This window comes from Pinus tabuliformis, chromosome J (genome assembly GCF_031772625.1).
Source record: "Pinus tabuliformis cultivar Carrire ecotype Pingquan chromosome J, CPIR1, whole genome shotgun sequence".
Classification (NCBI taxonomy): Eukaryota; Viridiplantae; Streptophyta; class Pinopsida; order Pinales; family Pinaceae; genus Pinus; species Pinus tabuliformis.
In genome coordinates this window covers 633,229,536-633,254,549 of record NC_142295.1, presented here as the reverse complement: position 1 = coordinate 633,254,549, position 25,014 = coordinate 633,229,536, and the positions used below count along the sequence as shown (strand labels likewise).

Genomic DNA, 25,014 nt, shown 5'->3' with positions numbered 1-25,014 from the left:
ATGTTTAGAGTTTTCCATTGTTTCTAAACAATAAATAGGCCTTCGAAACTCATTGTAACATAGTTTAGAGGCATGTAGCCACCACATCATTTCTCAGAGATAAGCTACCATCGCCCTAGCTAGTTTATTTCCATTTTTGTTTGTAAGCATATTTCAGTATTTTAATGTAATGAAATGAAGTATTATTTCTGCTGCATCTCTATATGTATGGTTATTTCTATAATTTGTTGCGTTTCTGTTTAAATCTGGATCAGTGGTATCAGAGCGGTCTGCTCTTTCTTTGTCTTTCTTTGCATGTCCCCAACGAGGTCGGGATATAAGGAGTTAGGGCTTGAACTGGTCGAACCTTTGTAAGACCAGCCTCGCAAATCCCAATGGCTTCCCATGGTGGATGAAAAGAAAGACGAGGGGGCAAGAGATCGTATCAAAATCTTGCTCGAAGAGGCCCTCTAGCGACAAAGGAACACGATGATGGACAACTTTGCCCAGATCCTTCAACGACTACCCAGGAGCAACACATCTACTTCTAGTAGCTACTCTGGAAGTGCCACACCCTTTAAGGTACAAGTTAACTTTGACATTCCCATATTTGAGGGTCAGATAGATGCAGATGCCGTAGATAAATGGTTAAATCTACTAGAAGGGTATTTTTCTGTTCATGATTTTCTGGCTGGGAAAAGATTACTTTCGCTCTTCTCAAAGTCGCCCCCCACATCAAGCACTGGTGGGAAACCTACAGGATGGAAGTACGACCTCACTGTTTTCGGCCGCACCCACTTGGAATTCATTTTGGGCTGCCATCAAGGAGCAGTACTACCCTGTCGAAAGCTATGAGGATCAATACATAAAGTGGACCACACTGCGGAAGGGAAGGGACCAAGACATGCCAGAGTTTACCAATATTTTCCATACCCTTTGCACAAAGTTGGGTATCAAGGATTCATAGCAACATTTGGTACTCAAATATAGCGGTTTCCTGCACAGGTACATACAGGACGAAATAGAATTCCTGAACATCTCCTCACTTGGCACGGCCTACCGATATGTCATCAAGATTGAGCAAAAGTTTAAACAGAAGAAGCGAGACTCTGGATCTGCGAATTCGAAGCAAGGTAAAGGTGCCCCCAAACTGCAGAACAAAGGGAAAAGCCAAGGCGGGGCGACCCAAGACAACCCGCCAAAGTTGCAAGCAAAGAACAACATTGTGAAGTCGAAAAAGGACATGGGAAAGTGGTGTGAGTTCCATAAGAGCTCCACTCACAACACAAGTGAGTGTTAGGCTAAGCAGTCACTGGTGGCTGAGCTAAAGGTTTCAGAATCAGATGCATGTTCTGTCTTTGAGTTAGAACCCGACAAGGGGAATGATAAAGGGAAGCAGATTATAAATGTAGAGCCCAACGCCACCATTGCCACCACGAAGATCCAGAAGGAGGAACCCAAAGATCCAGAGGAGGAGGAGCGCCTCTTCCACTCCCAAATGTGGGTAAAGGGCTCCCCGCTATAGTTCATTGTCGACAACGGGAGCCAAAAGAACCTCATTTCGGCAGAGGTCGTGAAGTGGCTGGGCCTACCGACCACAACACATCCACAACCATACACCATTGGGTGGCTTCACCAAGGATGAGATCTTCGTGTGAGCCAATAGTGTTGCCTTCCATACAACATCAAGCCCTTCACGAATGAGGTATTGTGTGACGTTGCTCCCCTTGATGTTTGTGATGTATTATTAGGCCAACCATACTTTTGGAAGCGACATGCTGTGTATGAATCAAGGCCTCGTGCTGTTATTGTTACTTTGGGAAATAAGTTGTACAAGATACTGGAGGTAGCACCACCTACTGCCATCTCTTTGGTTACTGCAAAACAATGCAGTAAGCTCATTTCCAAAACCGGGAAATTTGTTTTCCTAATGATATGCCCTCAAGGAAAGAAGAAGACGGTGGCCACGACCTCTAGACAGGGCCCCTCCACATGACAACTACAGATGGACAAGGTCATGGAGGAGTACGAGGACATCTTCACCTCCCCCGTAGGGGTTCCTCTACACTGTCAGGTCAAGCACTCCATCGATCTGACCCCAGGTGCGCCGCTGCCTAATGGACCAATCTATCGGCGCTCCGTTATGGAGAACGATGAAATCAAGAGGCAGATTCAGGAGCTGCTACAGAAAGGTCACATCTGTCCAAGTTCATCGCCCTGTGGGAGCCCGATCATGTTGGTACAGAAGAAGGATGGGACTTGGAGACTTTGTATTGACTATCGGGCGCTGAACAAGATCACTGTCCGTAATAGGTACCCGATCCCATGGATTGATGACATACTGGACCAACTGAAGGATATCAGGATATCACCAGGTACCAATCGAACCCTCCGATGTGTGGAAGACTGCCTTCAAAGCCAAGGAGGGCCTTTTCGAATGGTTGGTTATGTCTTTCGGGTTGACGAATGCTCCTGCAACCTTCATGAGGCTAATGGATGACATCTTGCGGCCATTCACCAACTCATTTGTAGTGGTATACTTGGATGACATCCTAGTCTTCAGCCAGAGTTGGGAAGAGCACCTCCACCACATTTGACAGGTTCTCCAAACACTGTGATAACACAAGTTATGTGCCAATTTGGAGAAATTCACTTTTGGCATGATCTAGGTTCAGTATCTGGGATACATTATTGATGAATGGGGGGTGCATGTGGATCCAGCCAAGATCCAAGTCATTCGAGATTGGCCATCTGCAACCACTTTGACAGAGCTCCGCAGCTTTCTGGGTCTTTCCAACTTCTACCGCAAGTTCGTGTTGGGATTTTCTCATATCATTGGCCCTTGAGTCAAGTCACCAAGGGAGGAGTGAAAGCAAAATTCTTTTGGTCTGAATCTCAACAGAAGGCATTCATAGATTTGAAACATTGCCTCTGCTCAGCACCGGTGCTCGCATTACCAGACTTGCAACAACCATTTGAGGTCGAGACAGATGCCTTTGACTATGCTATTGCGACAATCCTTACTCAACACGGGCATCCACTGACATATCACAGTGAGACACTTTCAGACACAGTCCGGAAGTATCCCACTTATGACAAAGAGATGTATTCCATTATGCAGGCCTGCCGACAATGGAAGCATTACATTTTGGGGAAGGAAACGGTCATCCACACAGACCACCAACCCCTGTAGTTCATACAGACCCAAGGGAAATTGCAGAATGATCGCCATCAGAAGTGGTCCACATACCTACAACAGTTCCATTTGAACATCAAGTATAAGAAGGGCAACACCAATAATGTTGCAGATTGCCTCAGTCGACCACCGATCATGGCGTTAACCACCGTGCTAAACTCTTGTGGGTACGAGACTTCTGATTGGCCACTTCTCTACAAAAGCGACCCAAAATTCAGCCACACATACCAGACACTTTTGGAGGGTCAACATGTTCCAGATTTTCACCTCTAGGATGCCCTGTTATGCCACCTGGGTCACCTTTGTGTTCCTTCAAGCGGGCGTGCCAAGATGATTTGGGAAGCAAACTATAGTCGGGCTACTGGGCATATTTAGAATATTATTTAAATTTGATAAATTTACCTATTATAAATTTATATCAGACATATTCTTATTGTGCTTTACAAATACCAACCATTCTCTAGATAATGTGTTCTATAACTATTATATATCTCATAAGTCATATATTTTATACGGATTCAATAGCTATACATCATAAGTCATATATTTTAGTTTCAAGTTTAGTTCTGGCTATAAGTTGAAGGTTACATTTTTCAACTATTAAAATATAAGAAAACAATGTTTTTAATTATGGTTATGAGTATGACATAATTTCCCATTAGTGATTTTATATCAAATTTAGAGTATTTAATCATTTATGAAAATTATATATATATATATATATATATATATAAGATGTAAATTTGAGTATTAAGTATATCACACGTGTATACAAAAATTTATAGAATTTGTTGAAAAATAAAATAAAGAACAATAATAATTAAATAATTTGATTGTTATGGTTCACCAAAAGAATTTTGTTGAATCTTGAAGTTGACTTTAAATTTATGTCAATTTGTTGAATTCTTTGTAAAATTTGTTGAATATTGGAGGTCCATGAGTTGACTTCTTACCAATTCTATGTGTACTTTTCTTTCTATTGGTTCTTTGTGATACAATGGGGTTGTATGAAGGATACTCTTTTTCTAGTAAAATTTATTATTGAAGCTTTTAAACTTGAGAGGTTCCCCACTTCTTGAGAGTCCAAAATGACCAAACCCTCAACAAATTAAATCAATAGTCGCACTATCATTAAGACATCCATCCAACAACATGGTGCATCAAAAAAATGTTTTCTCTCATCCCAAACCCTCTTTTTATAGCAATTGAATGCCATATGTCCTATACATACATACACACACACACACACACACATATATGACAATTTTAAGAATATAAACCCAAGCATTAAGTTCAATAGAGATGGATAAAAAAATATGATAAGATATATGAAAATTTTTATTAGCTTTGTAATTTTAATGAATTCATTGAAAATAAAAATAGAGAATAACAATAATCAAATAAGTTGATTGTTACCGTTCCCCAAAAGAATATTGTTGAACCTTGAATTTGAGTTAAAAATTGCATCAAATGTAGGATTCCTTGTGTCAACTTGTTGATTTCCTCATGAAACTTGCCGAATATTAGAGATCCACCGGTCGATCACCCTACCGATCCCGTGGGTATTCTTTTTCCCTAATTGGATCCTCGAGTTGCAATAGGGTTGTATGAACGATACTTTTTTTAAGCAAAATTTAGGATTGAAGCTTTTACATTTGAGAAGTTCCCCACTTCTCCACAAACTGAAATGACCAAACCTTTAACAATCTCAACCAATAATTACACTATTTTACAACATCCATCAAGCAATAGGTGCATAAAAAAAATGTTAAATCTCTCATCCCAAACCGTCTTCTTATAGCACTTATAGCTTATGCCACTTGTCCCATCCATGCAAAAGTATATTTTTCTATTTACTAAAATGTTTATTATTCATCTTTACAGGTGTCATTCACATGCACATGTAATTATCAATTTCAAAAATTAAAAATAAATGTTTAACTCATCCTATTCTTTATCTCCTCTTCTTTCTCCTTGACGTCTCTTAAATATTCTTCATGTTTCCTATTTTTTTGTGTTGCATCAGTAACTACAAGTCTAGTTAATTACCAGTTCTCATTAGTTTGACTCCAAACATACCTCTTTTTATCTCCAATTTCAAAATTTAGTTAGGATTGCCAATCCTTATCTTGAATGGTATGATGAGGAATGAAAAACTCTCCACTGCTAACTTTAACACACATTCGCCCTTACTCACGCCTCCTACCCCTACCTCAAAGCTTCCTATCTCTCTCTCCTCCATCCCAAGAATTACCTCTTTGTTTCCAAGGGAAAATGACATTTGTGTACTTCCCTTTCTCACTTCCAAAAACACTTTTGCTGCACTACTCTCCCCTCCCATATGACCTTAACCCTGGATACATGTTCTCCCATGTATCCACTCTCTATGACATCTCAGGGCAACCCCAAATTCATGTTACCTCTTTTCCCTCCTCATGCTTCTTTTCTTTTGACAATGACTAGAGAGGGCATTTGGGCGATGAACAATAATAGAGAAACAAACAAGGATGTTTTCTAGGTAGATGATTCTTTAAGCATAGTTCTTCATGTTGTGGTTCCTTACTTGGTGGATCTTTTCAACCATGTTTTCTGTACAAGTTTCCCATCAACATGCTCACAACACATCATTCATTAAATACATAAATTAAGCCCTAGTTTAGATCCCAACAACTATAATATGATCATGGTGGGTGACACATTCTTGAAGCTCTATGCTACATTCCTCCACGTACAACTCTTTAGGGAACTTGAGCGAAAGCAACTTAGAGCTAGAGGACAAGTTGGATTTTGACCTAAGAACCAAAATATTAATCACACCTTTACACTTGGGGCCATTATCGCAGAAGCTTGACATTATTCTTCAAAGGTTTACTATAGTTTTGTAGACTTTTAGGAAGCTTTTGACTCTATCTTCAAGGAGGATTTATTCTAAAGACTAATTTACATTGACATCTCAAAGACCCTTTTGTTAGCCATCATGTGTTTATACGAGTCAACATTGGGTCATATATGCACAACACATGGGCAATCATACGACAAGTTGGAACTTGGAATCACTTTTCTTTTGCATTTAAGTTCTTGGTAATGGAAAATATTGTTGTGAATTGCACTTGTATAAAAATATTAAACATAAAAGTGAGATTGCAAGTTAAGCAATAGTGGATACATATTTGTAGGAATTGAATACTTATCACCCATAGAAACAAATTCATGTAATCGCATGTCTTCAAAGTTCAACTTCCCACAAGCCTATGTGATCTCAAATTGCACAACTATTCGGGGCATATTTTGATCAACTAAAGGATGGGATCCCAATTTTAGGTGGAAATTACTTTGTCCTTCTTCAGTAGATATTTACATTTTTTTCACTAAACACACCATAACGTAACACCCAAAATTTTAATCCCTAGGATCTGTCATGTAATTATACATATATTATTTATGTTGTCAGATAGATATTTAATCCGAATTTAAACATGAATGCAACAAATTACAAATATAACCATAAACATAGAGATGCAACAGAAATAAAACTTCACTTAATTAATATCAAAGAATTGAAATATTCTTACAAACAAAATGGAAATAAACTAGCTTGAGCGATGGTAGCTTGTTTATGAGAAGAGATGTGGCGGCTACATGCCTCTAAACTATGTTACAATGAGGCTTGAAGGCCTATTTATTATTGAGAAACAATGGAAAAATAAAAAACATCGAAAAACCTAACCCTAAGAGATGAAACACCGAACTATGGGCCCTGTCTAGTCAATTTAATGTCCTAAATTGCTCTACATAAATTATCAATCCGGGTATCGTAAACTGATGAAGTGTGGTGCACCATATGTGCTTAGTTAACCTTTTTCTTACTTAGTTGTTTTATAGATTTTATTTTGTTTTGGGGTTTTGTTTTTGTTGGTTTTCTAAAGTATCTAATGCAAATGGAAATCCTATTCTAAGGTCTTAAGAATACTTTTAAAGGACCAGTATGGATAGAGATCTCAAGATAAGGCCTATGTCCCTAATGGTAACTTCCAAAACTTAGCACTTCAAAAGATCTCAAAACATGTTATTGATGGAATTAGTACTTAAAAAAAGTGTAAATATGCAGCTACTTCAATCAAAATAGAATGCAACAACCAATCAATGAGCTAGTGACTATGAAACTCAGTATCCTTGCTGCTGTATAAAAAGAAAACTAAACTTAAAGCAATTCAAAAACTGTAAGAAAAATAAACTAAATCATATTACATCAACTCATATTCTGACCCCTCACCATTCGACTCGCTCTCGCTATAGGAGGTAATCATAAACAAATTGAGCAATCTGATATCTAATTTGCATAAAATGAAACTAATATTAAACTACACATTCATACTTCAATCCCTCACCATTCGAATCGCTCTGGCTATAGGTGGTAACTGAAAATGACATGAGAAATTCAATAACTAACTTACAGAAAAATAAACTAATATCAAACTACGCATTCATACTTCAATCCCTCACCATTTGAGTCGCTCTGGCTATAGGAGGTAAATGAAAATGACATGAGTAATTCAATAACTAACTTGCAGAAAAATAAACTAATACCAAACTACGCATTCATACTTCAATCCCTCACCATTTGAGTCGCTCTAGCTATAGGAGGTAACTGAAAATGACATGAGCAGTTTAATATCTATCTTGCAGAAAAGTAAATGAATAAAACAAAACTGAAAGAAATAACAATGCTGGAATTAGAACTCAGAAAATAAAGCAGCAGAAGGACAAGATGATTCCATCATGTCATTAGTCATTAAAAAGCTATGTGCATTACTAATCTACAATCAACCGGTTGAACACACTTGCATGAATTAAAATTGAATGAATGAAAAATCTAATCTATCAAACTTGAAAGCAATCAAATGACATAATGAAATCAAAGCAAAATTTACAAAATGAAATCTACTCTACCTTGCATTCTAATATGCTCCATGGCATCTACTTCACATCTCCTTCCATGTTGAGAACATCAAAGCTTTATTCAAATTCTTCAAAATTACAAAGTACAACAAAGTTCTCCAAAGCTTTCAAAATCCATCAAGGAAGAACTACAAACTCCAAGCTAAAGAACTCACAAGCTAAAAGACTAACAAATGAAGGAGAGAGATCTCCTATTTATACAAAAAGATGAGAAGCCATCTCATTAATGAGAGTCCATGAATCTCTCCCTCTACCTCTAGAGTCCTAATCAAAATAGGAACTGATAAGACACATGTCTTCTTAGAATTACAATACAATTAGGAGATGTGACACATATCCTCATGATCCCATGATTCTTTCCACTCAAATTCGAATTTGGCCTTAGAGTGCCACATAAGGGTCTTCTAGAAGCCTCCTTTCAACCTACACATGTCAACAATCTCAACCCATTTATTAGGTATAAGTGTATGCACATTATTTTCTAATTTTTAACCACAAATTCACTTAAAAGGCTTAGAATTAATAAATATTGGAAAAACATAAATGTGGCCCAATGATAATGAAAGTGGGATGAATGTGGTGACATAGTAGTGAAATGGAGATGAAATGGAGGTGATATAATGGACATAATAGTGAAAGTGTAATGGAAATGAATGACATTTTCAAGACTCAACATACCCCCCAAGTGAAGCTATTGCATGTCCTCATGCAATATATATTACATTAACTCGTTTGATCCTTGAGCTTTGGCTTAACTTTGCATGATATCATTTGATAACTTCATATTTTTGCAAAGTGTTTTACTTGAATTGCAACATGGTTGGTTCTTGTGTTACAACCAATTTTTTTGTTGTTGTTGCATTCTATTTTGATCTTTGAACTTTGCATAATGATATTTTGATTATTTTTGCAAAGTGTATCTTTATTGAATTGCATGATGGTTGTTTCTTGTGTGATAACCATGATTTTATTTGTATCCAATTTATCCTTTAAGCACTTTTTTTGAAAAGCCATTATATGCTCATAATAACAATGTAATAGTTAATATATGTTGGAAGTATGTGGGCTCCTGAATATGATATGGACATGGAAAAATATGAAGATGAATGTATTCCCCCCAACTGATGGTATTGACAATTTTATGAAATGAGGAAGAGAAATGTTTTTCCAACAATTATCATTCTAGCTTTTTATGGAATTCTATGGTCAAAAGTTAGAAAATGACGTAATTTCACTTACCCTTTGGAATGGATGAGTTGTATGTGTAGTGGCTGAAAATTTCTGATCATATTCTTCTTCAAGTGGCTGAACAAGAGGATTCATGGATAGAGAGATAAGATGACTTTTTATTGCTTCTACTAAAACTTGCTGAATCTGCTCCAAAATGCTGAAAATAATAGTCTTCATGTCTTCAAAACTCATTGGCACAATTCCTACTATGTGAAAAGATGTTATGATGTCGAACATAGTAGGAAATTGTTGGCTTAGTGGCCATTAATGGATGCCACTAGTCAACACGAGAACTCTCACCATTGATGACAATGAGAGTCAAGATGCCCAAACACATCTTGCTAGGTACGAATGAATTTTCGATGTCGAGTCACCTAGAAGATCTAACGAACAAGGGACATTAATGTATTCCCATTGTTTGTCAGCATGAGGACTTGCCATTAAGGCATGAAAGCCTCAAGGTGTTTTTACAGAGAACTTAGACTCAAAGGACTATGGACTCAATAATTTGCATTGAAACAGGGTTTATTTGCGGAATGAAAATGACAGGAAATGGAAGATGAAAATGGAAGATGGCAATGGAGAGTAGAAATGGCAATGGGCAATAAGCATATGAATGAGCCTCTTGCTTTTATTTGTAGGTTATGAATGGAAAAAAAAAGAGAAGAAGATGGAAAGTGTATGTGAATGTAAATGGAAAAGATGGAGTGAATGGTTTATTATGAAGTATGGATGTGATGGAGACAATAGTATCTGAAAGCTTTTCAAGTGTTTGGATCTGATTTTGCATCAGCATATTTCCTCTTTGTTGCTGATCATCCTTTTATGAAACAAATTGGTCTTTTTGAGAGACACCATTCTCTTGTAGTCATTTGTCCTTCCTCCTGGAACCTGCAAAAAAACTTATACTTCCTCTGCAATGGAATGTAAGATTATCAAAGGAGAGAGATGGCCAATCTCTCTAGTTATGATATTTACATACAAAACTAAGAATTTGTATTAATGAAACAAGTTATCAAAGGAAAAATCAAAAGAATTTATACCTGATTTGGAATTAGTGCCTCAAGTTGATGTTGCTTATTTTCAGCAATTTATTTCATTATTTGCCATTTCAAACTCAAATGATGGATTTCTCATTGTGTAGATCTTGTTGAGATCTTTCCAATGGTACTTAAATCATCAAAATTTGATTTTGTATGAGAAAGATAGGCTGATTTGAACAATGAGGTTTTTCTGGCTGTGGAATTAGAGAATAGCTGCAGAATTGGACTTTAGCTGCGGAATGTGCACAGTTTTTGTAGCTAAAAATCTTGAATAAAAAGTTAGCCATTCATCTTTCATCATCAGTCCAAAATTAATCAATACCTTCAGAAAAGTGAGCAAATAACTTATTCATTTCATTGATTCAAAATTATTATTATTTTTTTCTTGACATGCAGCGACTTAGTGTGGCGACTCAGTGATAACACACAACTTGACTTCCCTTTGACCGAGGTATTTTTCATCGAATTTGACCAAATGAATAGGACATCATCCATGTACTGACATTCCCCCAGCTACCCATGTGGCTTGTTTTGCTTGATGACACCTGCAACCTAGAGTTTAACAAAACAGCTGCGGAAAGTTGAACCAGCTGCGGAAAGTTGAATCAGCTGCGGAAAGTGGCTGAAACAGTCAACCATCAGACACATATCCCTGACTGCCCCTTTTATCTAGCTAAAGAAAGTCCAAGTCTAAGTGTGTTCAACTGATTTAGTTCTCCCAATGAGCCCCATCATTTTTTTTTTACTGTTTGCCTGAAAAATAAAAACTTTGAAATATGAAGCAAAACAGTTTTAAAGATGGAAATAGATCAGAGTACCAACTCTTGTGCTGCTCATATTTTTTTTATTAGTATTTGTCACCAACAATTCCTATGCATGCTGTAACAGAAACACCCAAGTCAATCTCAAAATAATTGGGAAGTTTAACGTGCATGTGCATTACCTACTCGACTCATCTCTGAGAAATGGGTCATTCAGACGTGTTGCAGCAGAAGGCCTTGCTGATGCCACTGTCATACATTTTCAATAACTTGCCTTATTTCTTGATTGGTAACCTTTTCCACTGCCGTAGGCCTTAGAGCAGAACTCACCTTTTTATAAATTTGAACAATACTACCATACGCCTTGTAAGGAATCCCCCGAATAACCAAGGAATAAACATATGCCAAAGGAATAAACATTGACAAGCTATAATCATTTTCATATAATTCTAGTGCCGTGTTTGATCCTCTCATTGTTAAACAGGAAGTAGCGGAACAAGCGCAGACGGGTGGCAACAATTTCACGGGTTTTAATGACAGAGAGTCGTGTTCAATTAGGATAAGTCACATAATGGAGAGCCGTCTTAAATCGGAACTGTTGTTAACAAGCGTTAATGAATTGCAAATGGGTGGCATAAGGGAAGAAGACGTGGTGGAAAAAATCAACAAATGGTTAATCATCAGCACGCCATTATTCCAAATCGAAAGCAATTAAATCAACTATCAGTTAATTGATTCAAATCTCGTTTTTTCCCCCGCGGCTTGCAAAAATGGGCTCCAAAGAACCAAGGATTTCTCCTAGACCGCCATGAATCTCCTAAAACGGTTTCTGGGTTATCTAATTGACCCAGCTGGTGAAAAAACCCATGTTTTAGTTTTCCCAAATTCGTCTCTGTTTGGCCAGATCGTGCAGTTGAAATTTGACATTTTTCAGTGTTTTGCGTTTTTCCTGAATTAACATTTTTACTGTTCTGCATTATTACGAATTGTTGCATTCGGCCTTCTGGTTTGATTTGCTGCGTAATTGCCTTATTTGTGCTTGTCACTAATGGTGGTCCACCTTCACGGAGCAGGAGTGAACAGTCCACAAATTGATTATGCTGACAGTCCAAAAAAAACGAAGGCACAGAGATAAAAGAACAGTACACACATCTTGTTGCGTATTGAGGAGAAGACGGATGATAAGCACTGCTGCTTCTCTATCTCATTTCAAAGCATGTGATGTTCAACTATCGTTGATCTATTATCCTCATGTTTAGTCAATATTTAGAAATGTCCTTCTGTCAGCAAATGTAATCAGCTTACATGCTCTCGCCCTTGGAGAAAAATGACTACTCGGCCCTCAATAATTTAATGGATCACAAGAAGCTATCTTCAAGAATTCAACCCTCTATTTCTGACTGATAATGTAGCTATCGAAAGGTGAAATCAACTCCAGAAATCTGCCACTAAATGATGAATGCCTCCTACAAGAATCAACCTCAAAAAATGCACGATTCGGTCCTCAAACAAGGAGCTCAATCTACCTGAAATAAATTTCAGCCTCTAAAAAGAAATGCCGAGGCCCCTTGATGGAGTTAACATGGATTCTACAAATTTGCATTCACCTTCTTATTGTTACCTAATCGTTTAACATTTGAACCCTTGGTTTTTTCACATATACAGTGCATTTTTTATTTATTTTTGTTGCAGGTTTGTTTCAGGCCAAAGCTTGAACGGGGAGGCAGATTTTCTTGTTGAAGCCACAGTGAAAGCTAGGATTCAAGATAGCCATAGAATATTTTTCTTCCCTTTTTTTTTGTCTGAAATTGTAAATTTTTATAATAAGGATTAATGATTTTCAATTTTAGGCAGCAAAGACTTCAAGTAAAACATGCGAAAAACAGGACTTTGGCTGAGGTCTTAGGCTGGTTTTTTATTGATCTGAGATGGGTTAGTAGGATATGATCCATGTCGAGATAATTCTGGAGATGCCCATGTGGTCAGTTTCTTCACTGGACGCCTGTAACCTGCTAAACCTTGAAACAACAGCGGAATTCTCAACTAGCTGCGGAATCAGGGCACTTTCCGCAGCTAAGTTGCAAAACCTTATTAAAATATGATACAATGTTTTGAGGACATTACAAACCATAACCAGTCAATTTTGGACAATTTGAACCTATCAAAGCAGTTGAGTTTCATTTTTTTTTTTTGAATCAATTGAAATGATGAAGTTTATTTTGTCTCATTTTTTTCTTTTTTTACATAACAATCCTTTTTCTGATCCTCCAGATCACACAAAGTGCAGGAGGAGAGCATACTCAAGAATTATTAATTTTTTTTTTTACTTAACAATCCTTTTTCTGATCCTCCAGATCACACGAAGTGCAGGAGGAGAGCATACTCAAGAATTATTAATTTATTAATTTATTTATTTATATTAATTTATTTATTTTTTTTCAGATGTAAGAAATAAGGTCTCCTAATTACACTTCCCCTGCAACGGCGCCAAAATGTCTAGTCAATTTAACGTCTTAAATTGCTCTACATAAATTATCAATCCGGGTATTGTAAACTGATGAAGTGTGGTGCACCATATGTGCTTAGTTAACCTTTTTCTTACTTCGTTGTTTTATAGATTTTATTTGGTTTTGGGTTTTTTTTTTTGTTGGTTTCCTAAAGTATCTAATGCAAATGAAAATCCTATTCTAAGGTCTTAAGAATAATTTTAAAGGACCAGTATGGATAGAAATTTCAAGACAAGGCCTATGTCCCTAATGGTAACTTCCAAAACTTAGCACTTCAAAAGATCTCAAAACATGTTATTGATGGAATTAGTACTTAAACAAAAGTGTAAATATGCAGCTACTTCAATCAAAATAGAATGCAACAACCAATCAATGAGCTAGTGACTATGAAACCCAATATCCTTGCTGCTATATAAAAAGAAAACTGAACTTAAAGCAATTCAAAAACTGTAAGCAAAGTAAACTAAATCATATTACATCAACTCATATTCTGACCCCTCACCATTCGACTCGCTCTGGCTATAGGAGGTAATCATAAACAAATTGAGCAATCTGATATCTAATTTGCATAAAATGAAACTAATATTAAACTACACATTCATACTTCAATCCCTCACCATTCGACTCGCTCTGGCTATAGGAGGTAACTGAAATTGACATGAGCAATTCAATAACTTTTTTTTTTAACAACATCGTCTACTTGTATATTATAAAACTTGTGATTCAAATCTCTATTACAAGACGGAGGGAGTTCCGAGAGATGATATTCAAAATTGGGTTCGCAGACCCGTAGTTCTCTAGACTCCTCTTAACTACACTTAAAACTGAACATAAACGGCTATAATTCCTTACAAAAGATCCTCCTATCCAGCTATATCTGCAGTGCATGAGGATTAGGGAGAGTGTTGGGTAACCGAGTCATCTGGGAGGGGTTCCCTCCTGCTCACTCTTGTTGAAGCTTCTCCTTGCTGACTTTCTGTTAAGGTGCGGAGATGATCTATTACTGCTTCCATGTGAATGCAGCGATCCTTGAGGTCTTCAATGTCTTTTTTCCTCTTCTCCAACTTCTTTCTTTTGGAGTTTCTGTCCGCATGAAAGTCTTCAGTTAGTTCTTGCACCTGTTTCTTCAGGGCGTTTATCATAACCACGTGAGCCTTGCACATGTGACAATCTCTATTATTGAAGATGTTGTCCATTGGGTTCCTTGGTTGCTGCTGATTAGCTTGCTGGTTATTCTGATCAGCCATCTTGCTAAGAGCAATGTCTGCTTTGTCAAATGCTGGTGAGTTGGGCAGCTTGCCGATTATATGGCTGGACTGATTGCCTGAGGCAGAGTGTAGTTGCGTGCGCTGATGCTGGATGTGGACACTGTTTGGAAAACAATCTCGATAGTTAGTTTTATAAAAACCACAGCTAAAAGAAGGAGAGTATACCCTGCGCAGAGAGAGGCCGATTGTGTCTCCCTTCGAAGAGAAGTGTCGCTGATGATGACTGCTGCTACACTGTGCTGAGGACTGCCGACGGATGTTGTCCGCTGAGAGGGTCTCAGAGCTTTGATCCTCGATGCTGGCCTTGCTGCTGTGAAGGAGACCGCCTTGGCCCTTCCACCGGTTTGAAAGAGCTCTCTGTATGTCTCTGAGGTTATGAAGAAATGTGAGGACCTTGGTGTGCCTACTGAGATTATAAAGGCTGAGGCGGGCTTTCTCCCACTCGTGCTTGAGAGAAGAGGATCTGATCGTGTCTGTCGAGAAAGGATTTGTGATGATATTTCTCAGTCCTTGAAATCTGCCGCAGGCATGGGTGCGGTCCCGTCTTCTGTCAAATCCTGTTGTGTGTCTTGAGGAGCCCCTTTGGATTGCATCACTGCTCGGATCCTTAGACCGATTCCCCGTCCTGATTATCCAGTTGTGGCAGTCGAGAGAGATTATGAGGGACCTGAGAGTAGTTGGATGCCTGAGGTGACCTGTGGTCAGAGACATGAGGGACAAGAAATGACTAAGGGATATCGTGCACATAGATTTCTTCGTTCTCCCTCACCTGGCCCGTGGGTCTTCTTATGGCCTTGTTGGCCAACTCATCTGCTGTCGTGTTGTGTATTCTGAGGACGTGTTTATATGTCACCTTGCTCATACCCCTGACTTGTTCCAGAATTCTTTCCTTTATTCTGTTCAATGTGCATTGATTGAAGTTGTTCCCTGTGTTCATGGCTGCTATAAGGATGGCTGAGTCCCCCAACACGAGAAGGTCGTGAATGCCCATCTTCCATGCAATGGAGACCCCCAGAAGGAGGCTATAAGCCTCTGCTTTGTTGTTTGACAAATTCCCCAAGCTCCATTCATAAGTGGCCATCGCTCTCCCTTGGGGGTCCCTTATTACTCCCCCTGCTCCAGCTATGCCTGGGTTGTTTTTAGAAGCCCCATCAAAGTGGAGCGTGTGCAGCTTTTGCCTTTGTATCCAATTGTTTACTTCCTCTTTTGTACCTCTAATCTTCCATTCCTTCTGTGCAGATCCTGTGATTAGCTTGCGTTTTGGAATTACCTTATAATTGAATTTTTGTACCCAATCCTTCACCTGCTCTACTGTGTAGTCAGGGTCTGCATGTTGGATCCCATTTGCTTCGATTGTTTCAGTTGTGAGCGCAATAGTTTTAGCCAAAATACTTTGGACACTAGGCTTCTTATCTTTGAAAATGCTGGAGTTTCCGGCTAGCCATAACTGCCAGCAGAGGTTGGAAGGTATGCTGGACCAGAGTCTCTTGGCTAGGGACATGTTTTTGTTTGCGAAAGGGAAAAGTCTTCCCCAGCCTTTCTGAAGAAGAGGGATTTGATTTGGTAGTTCCCCAATCTCGAGAGGGCTGGTTATGAGCCTCCAGCAGGACGAGGCAATAGGGCACTCTATGAATAGATGGTTAAGACTTTCTTCCTCTTTCTTGCACATAAAGCAGATTGAGGGCCCCTGGATCCCCTTTTTTCTCAAGTTTTCTGCTGTGAGGAGCTTGCCATGGAGCAAGGTCCAATTGAAGAATTTGATCTTCGGTAGGCTCTCGATTTTCCAGACATTCTTATGATATTGCCAATTGTTTAAGATTGCTTGGTTTTGGAGCGCTTTATAGCCTTCCTTGACCGAATAATTGCCACCATTAGGATCCCATATGTAGCTGTCCTCTTTTTCTCTGCTTGAAGGCGCTGCTCCTGCCATTAAGAGTTTGAGATTAGTCCAAAGTTCCTTTAAACCATCCGGTAGTTGACTGATTTGCCATCCTTTCCATCTGTCCTGGTCCCAATTTGAGATGTCAAAGAGGTTTGTGAGATTTTTGTCCAGCATCCACTGTTGCAACGGCCTCAGGTGGAGGAGCTTTTCCTTGGCTTCCTGGCCCATTATTCTATCTCTCCATATGCTGGTTTGTTTCCCGTTGCCTGGGACTTTGGAGATGTGAGACTTGAGGAGAGGCAGAGTTTTCTTTATCAGCTTCCAGACCGGGGTGCAATGCCTTTCTATGATTGTGTCTGAGAGTATATTGCTGTTGCTTCCATTCAGGTACTTCCTTTTGAGGACCTCTGCCCACCAGGTGCCCTTTTCAGTTAAAATTCTCCATATTAACTTAAATCCCATTGCCAAGTTTGCAAGTCTAGGGACTCTAATTCCCAAGCCTCCTTTTTCAATGGGAAGGATGACTTTTTCCCATTTTACAAGGCTGAATTTCTTCGTTTCTTGCTTTCCTCCCTTCCAAAGGAAGCTTCTGAGGATCAACTCCAAATGCTTGTGGATGCTTGAGGGGGCAAGCGTTATGGCGAATTGGTAGATAGGGAGGGCAGATAGGATGGATTTAATTAGGATAGTTCTACCTGCCAGATTGAGCCAGTGCATCCCCCAACCTTGAAGCTTCCCTCTCATCTTCTCAACTAGTTTGACCCATACTTCACTTTTGATTGACTCTCTTGCAAGCGGAAGTCCTAAGTACATGAAGTATGACCAGCTCGATTGGGCTGGGATTTCTAGTATCAGAGAGATTCTTTGAGTTATATATCTTGGGACATTCCATGTGTATATCTTGCATTTGTTGTTATTTAATTTACCCCCTGAGGCTTGTAGGAAGAGGTCCAGGATGGCCTTGAATCTCCTTGCCATAAGGCTAGAGGCTCCACCTATTAGCAGCGTGTCGTCTGCAAATAGGGAATGGTTGATCCCTTTAGCTCCTCTTATTATGTCCACTCCCGTTATTTCCTTTAGCCTTCTTTTGTTTTCCAGGTGTAGGCTTAAGGTTTCCGCCATGATAATATAGAGGAAGGGGGAGAGAGGGCAGCCCTGCCTCAATCCTCTAGTGCTTTTAAAAGCCCTGCAAGGCCTCCCATTGATTAGCGGGGCTGTCCAATTCTGAGAGACACATGCCATGACCTTGTTGATGAAGAGCCTTGAGACCCCAAATTTTGCAAGCACATTCTCCAAAAATGAGTGGTTTACCCTATCAAATGCGCTGGCCATGTCCAGCTTTATAATCATGCCTTTCTCCTTTCTAGCTATACTGCTGTGTATTGCCTCTTGTATCAAAATTACATTATCAGTAATGTGTCTCTTTGGGAGGAATCCACCTTGGTTGTCTGAAATAATTGAGGGTAGGAGTTGTTTCAGCCTGTTTGCCAGAATCTTTGAGATTATTTTATACGAGACATTGCATAGAGAGATAGGTCTGAACCTATCAAAGGATTGAGGGCTTGGCTCTTTAGGGATGAGGGCAAGAAACGAGGATTTAACGCTGCTGCCCAATTTGTTTTTTTTGTGGAAGTTTCTCACCATTCTGAGAAAATCTTTTTTTATGATTTCCCAATGAGTTTTATAGAAACTTACCGTGAAACCGTCCGGCCCTGGGGCTTTGTCGAGGGGCATGCTGTTAATGGACCATTCCACCTCTTCTGTGGATATCTCTTTGTCCAAATCGCAATTCTGAGCTTCTGTAACCTTCTTTTCGATGATGTTGATGAAATCTGGGATATCTTCATACTGCGGATCAGCTGAGAGCAGCGTTTGGAAATGATTTGAGGCAGCGTCCTTTATTTCCTCTCGATCTGTGATCTCTTTCTCATTGAAGGTTATCTTGCCTATATTATTTCCAGCTCTTCTGACCTTGAGACAGTTATGAAAGAACGATGTATTTTTGTCCCCCGAGTTGAGCCAGAGGCATCTGGACTTTTGCCTTAACTCTTCCTCTTCATTTCGATGCTGGTTGTATAAAGCTTTGTTTAGCTCACCTTCTATTCTTTGATCCTCCTCCGTTTCTTGTATTGTCTCCTTATCCTGGTTCCATTTCTCCAGATTTCGTTGCAGCTCGTTTTTAACCCTCCTTTCCTCATTAGCATAGTTTCTCGCCCATTTTTTTATGGCCATCCTTAGTTGTTTAATTTTTGATTCCCATACAAAATGAGGAGATCCTATTATCTCAGTCCTCCATGTTTCTTTCACCAGGGATTTGAAATCCTCATTGGCATCCCAGACCTTGTTATATTTGAAGGGAAGCGGCCCCAGGTCCTCCTCTTTTTCTAAGTGCAGTGCCACAGGCTTGTGGTCCGAAGTGTATCCCTGTATGATTGAGCTGTGGATCCTTTGAAAGTTGATTGCAGCACTTTCTTGAACAAGAATTCTATCAAGTCTCTCTTTAATATTACTCCTTCCTGTCCTCTTATTTGACCACGTATATCGCCCATTTTGTGGAGGGATATCTATGAATTTGTGAGCTTGGATGATTTCCTCCAATTTGTCTCTGAGTGGGTCTGTGAAATACTTCCCTCCTAGTTTTTCCTCTGCGTTCCTAATTAGATTCAAGTCTCCTCCAAGGAAAATTTTCTCCCCTTGTGAGGTCTCTATGTCTGCTTTCAGAGAATCCCAACATTCGGCCTTGTCTCTGAAGTGGGGAGGTGCATACACATTGTAGATTGTGAGTTCCTCCTTCTGGTCTGTGCTTTGCATGTCGATTCTGATCCACCATCTGCTTTGGATATTACTGATGAGAGTCCAGTTGCTTTTTTTCCATAATACTCCTATGCCTCCTGAAGCTCCTAAGGCGCTCGTGGCTATTCCTTCATACCTTCTGTTTTTTGAAATGCTGTGTTGAAATTCTTGGTCGCTGATTTTGGTCTCCTGGAGTAGGAGGAAGTCTGGTTGTTCTGATTTAATTAGATCTCGGACTGCGTTTGTCTTAAGGGAGGAGCCCATCCCCCTACAGTTCCAAGAGACCAAAATCATCATTTACCTGTTTTGTTGTGGTTCCCGCTTTTCTCCTTCGCCTTCTCGCCGATTCCCCTGTTCTTGTCCAGATATGTATCTATTGGTTGTTGAGTTCTTGTGGTCATCTCTTTTGCTGCATTCTCATCTCTTATCTCCTTGTTTGACTTTCTTCCAGCTTTCCTTGGGGGATCCGTGGCTACAATGTTTTCCTTTGTTTTGTTTCTTGTTATGATCCTTTCCACTGTGTGAGGAGGGGAAGCCTGAGGTGGGGAGGAGGGGGGGGTTCTGATGCACTTGGGGGATGGAGGGGGAGATGAGGGTTCCTCTGAGGCTAGGGTTTCAAAAGGGTTGGAGGATGAGGGGATGGATTGGTCTATGCTTGCGGGGACAGAGGGGGGGGGAGGGGTTTCAGAGAGGGGTGCCTCTGGTTCTGGGGGAGGGTTTGATTTCTTTTTTTTCCTGACAACTTCCCATTCTTCCTCTTGGGATTCAGGGTTGGCGTTAGTTTCTGATCTAGCTTTAGAGCACCTATTTGCGAAATGACCATATTCATGACATACCTTACATTTGAAGGGGAGTTGCTCGTAGTCCACCTGTTGAATATGCGTCCACTGATCCACTCTAAGTTTGACTGCTTCTGGTAGCCCTTTTCCCAAGTCCACTTCAACACAGATCCTAGCACATGCATGCATGTTTTCTTTTGGTTCCGATCTGTCCACATACTTTCCTATTGCGTTTCCGATTGCTCTAACTGATTCGTCTGCCCAGCAGTGAAGCGGCAGATGCGGAAGACGAACCCAAACGGGGACTGCGTTGGGGACGTCCATTTCTGGGTCGAAGTCCGGGGTCCAGCGATTGAGATATAGACCTCTGGTGTCCATGAAGTATGGTCCATTCCTGAAAATTAGATTTCGGTCCTCAATTGTTTCGAAGAGGAAGGTGAAGAAGCCTCTTCCACAAAACCGTATCGCTATTTTCCCCTGAACCATGGCGTTCCAGTTTCTTTCCACCCAACGCTGAACCGTTCTAGGGGAAGGCCATAACCCCGTGAACTGTCCAACCAGCCCACGTTCTGCCAAGGCAACAGCGGATCTCCTTGGGAGGGTTGGGGGGAGAGGGATTTCCGGGATTTCGTCAAGCTTCTTAATAAATTTTGTGGCAGTGGGTTGGATCCTTTCAGCGTTGTTCTCTGGAATGAGTGTTGCAAAAGCTTTCTCCATGTCAGCTTGTCCAGATCCTGGGGAGCCCATCGTATCCGAGTAGCTCCAACGAAGACGGAAGGGAGGGGGAATGAGCAGGAGGCCCAGCAAGAAGAGAGGAGCGTGAGGCTGCCCACGGGGGCAGCGCGAGCTGAAAGAGGCCGGGCAGATGGCCCAGAGCGCAGGGGAGGCGGGTAAAGGGCGGGAAGGCACGCAGCAGAGGCTGCGGCCCGGCAGCGGTCCTGCCAAAAGCTCAGGTCGCAGGGTTTCCAGCGGCAGGGGACTCCATCGCTCGTAAATTTTTATCATCATGAGCACTATCCATGCTTCCATTGTTGCCAATATTGTTTCTTCAACATATCCCCCTAAGACCATGTTTTCTTCATCTATAAGCAACTACCAAATTTGCATTCTTTGGTTGAGCAATTCAATAACTAACTTGCAGAAAAATAAACTAATATCAAACTACGCATTCATACTTCAATTCCTCACCATTTGAGTCGCTCTAGCTATAGGAGGTAAATGAAAATGACATGAGTAATTCAATAACTAACTTGCAGAAAAATAAACTAATATCAAACTACGCATTCATACTTCAATCCCTCACCATTTGAGTCACTCTGACTATAGGAGGTAACTGAAAAATGACATGAGCAGTCTAATATCTATCTTGCAGAAAAGTAAATGAACAAAACAAAACTGAAAGAAATAACAATGCTGGAATTTGAACTCAGAAAATAAATCAACAGAAGGACAAGATGATTCCATCATGTCATTAGTCATTAAAAAGCTATGTGCATTACTAATCTACAATCAACCGGTTGAACACACTTGCATGAATTAAAATTGCATGAATGAAAAATCTAATCTATCAAACTTGAAAGCAATCAAATGACATAATGAAATCAAAGCAAAATTTACAAAATGAAATCTACTCTACCTTACATTCTAATATGCTCCATGACATCTACTTCACATCTCCTTCTATGTTGAGAACATCAAATCTTTATTCAAATTCTTAAAAATTACAAAGTACAACAAAGTTGTCCAAAGCTTTCAAAAGCCATCAAGGAAGAACTACAAACTCCAAGCTAAAGAACTCACAAGCTAAAAGACTAACAAATGAAGGATAGAGATCTCCTATTTATACAAAAAGATGAGAAGCCATCTCATTAATGAGAGTCCATGAATCTCTCCCTCTACCTCTAGAGTCCTAATCAAAATAGGAACTGATAAGACACATGTCTTCTTAGAATTACAATACAATTAGGAGATGTGACACATATCCTCATGATCCCATGATTCTTTCCACTCAAATTCGAATTTGGCCTTAGAGTGCGACATAAGGGTCTTCTAGAAGCCTCCTTTCAACCTACACATGTCAACAATCTCAACCCATTTGTTAGGTATAAGCATATGCACATTATTTTCTAATTTTTAACCACAAATTCACTTAAAAGGCTTAGAATTAATAAATATTGGAAAAACATAAATGTGGCCCAATGATAATGAAAGTGGGATGAATGTGGTGACATAGTAGTGAAATGGAGGTGATATAATGGACATAATAGTGAAAGTGTAATGGAAATGAATGACATTTTCAAGACTCAATAGGTCCCGTTGGGGTAAATTGGTATATCAACTTCCCGGGGTTGTAACTTTGGCATACGATTTTCGTTTGATGCACACGATACCTTGTTAGAAATATCTATTCGAGGAATAAAACTGTTGACAATGAATATCAAGTTAAAAACTCATATTAGCCACTGGTGATTTTCCAAAAAAACATCGTTTAGGGCCTCAAAATGGCTCCGAAATTTCAGGACCCAAAAAATTGCCAAAAATATTAAATTGTGCTATAATTAAGGAAACTGAAGAACTAAAAAAAAAAGGTGGAGGTCCAAGTGGAATAGGTGGGTGGCCCCCAATATACACCTAGATCATTCCTCCCCCCTTAGGAAGCAATGGTCCCCATTGTGTTGAGTTACTCCATGAGATGAGGAAACTTCTGTTAAACTTGGTCCCAGGTGAGCCACTTGCCCTGCTTTGAAAAATTAATATAGTTGGATCCTTTATTGTCGGGTGTTATTGATCTGTGTGTCCATGATCTGATCAACTTTGCCTTGTACCATGTAGTTTGGGTTTAACTTTTTTGGTGTGAGTTGTTTTGCAATGTCGGATGTGTCCAACAATGGTGGAAAGTAGGGCTAAAGGCGGTCCACATTGAACACTAGGTGCATACCAAGGAATTGTGGAATAATGAGCTTGAAGGCATTGCCCCCTACTACCTTGGTGATGGTGTATGGCCCATATCAGAGCAGGTGAAGCTTGTTGTGGGGCCTAGCGAGGTGGTCCTTGTTTAGTCAATTTAGTGTTTCTAAATTGATGTCATTAATTGTCAACCTGGGGCTCGTAAGCTGATGAAGTGAAGGTGTACTATATGTACTTAAGCAACCTCTTAGATCTTTTTGTCGTTTGGGGGTGTTGTTTGTGGTCAATTTATCTTCCTAAGATGGAATGGAGTTTTTATAAACAGATGAGTGAGTGTGTGTGTAAGGTGATTTCTAGATGAGTGAGTGTGTGTTATAGGTGATTTCTAACTACCTTCTAAACTGCAAAGAAAAAGCTTGAAAGAAATAAATAACTTGAAATGAACTGAAAGCAAAGAACCACTTTCTAATGGCACTAGACACCATTCATGCTGCTGCAAATAAAAGGTAAGAAAACCACTTTAAAAACCAATGATAATGTTTATCTCTTCCTAACTCTCTGCTTCCAACATATGGTACTATGTAAAACACGATTAGGAAGTAGTTAGAGATGAGTTTAAAAAGTGATCAAAAATGAGAAAAATCTACTTTAAAGACTAGTTATAATGTTCAGCTCTTCCTAACTCTCTGCTTCCAACATATGGTACTATGTAAAGCACGATTAGAAAGTAGTTAAAGATTAGTCTAAAAAGTACTCAAAGCCAGCTGTAATTTATTAGTATTCCGATCTCTAAAAGATGAACAATTTATGATAAAGAGACCATCAATATGTTAGCAGACAACTTTGAGAAACTAAACTAGAAATCAGCTATGAAAATAAAGTAAAGGCAGCAACTTTGAATCTGTCAACTGAAAATACCATCAGATATTAAGCAAATACATAAAGACAAAACAATCCCGGGTTAAAAACCTGCAAAAAGAATACTGATCAGTTTAAAATGAATGCTGGAAATAAAATGACATGAAATCAAACTATTATACATGATAAAAGAAATAAAGATTGCTGAAAGCATGAAAATGAAACCAAACACTATGTACACGGGCTGTCATAGATGGGGGCCCTCCATCCACGCAACCAACTTAGAAGATCAACTACGAAAAGGTGAACAAAATAGTCTTCTTTTATAAAAACAGCATGTCAAAAATACAGTGAAAAGTGCTGTAGGAACAGCCTTCTAAAACAGAGTTTTTATACAAAATCAGCGCAGCAATTAAAATAATCCAAAAGCTAATCTACAAGCGTTGGCACACACTTATTTATAAGCACAGAGGCAACTACTCTCTGCGTGAACTAAGAAACTACAACCTACCCTATTAACTACGCATCAACACGCAGTCATAGCTAACTAGCTTGTGCAGCAAACACGTAGGTAAATCCGTGCACTTTTAAGGGAAACGGTCATCATGGGAGACAAATCTATGCTTGGATCCTGTCTTTAGCTGTCCTCGTGGCATGGAAGAGGTGCCAACTACAGTTCCGTGTCCCAACTGCTCACGGCTCCTGTGCCACCGTTCAGAACTTGACCGTTTGACCGAGGGAATACCTGCGTTGACCAAGGGCATACGTGACTGGTTTGGCTCAACCAATAGCATACAATCCATGTGTACATCCAACCCAACATGCCCATGTGGTTCGTTCCTTGAGAGGACA

The 25,014-nt window shown here is 39.6% G+C and overlaps 1 pseudogene; it reads left to right on the top strand.

Moving 5' to 3' along the window:
- The first annotated feature begins 21,262 nt into the window (after positions 1 to 21,262).
- The window catches only part of LOC149228535 (uncharacterized), a 53,075-nt pseudogene continuing 49,323 nt past the window's right edge, over positions 21,263 to 25,014 (top strand).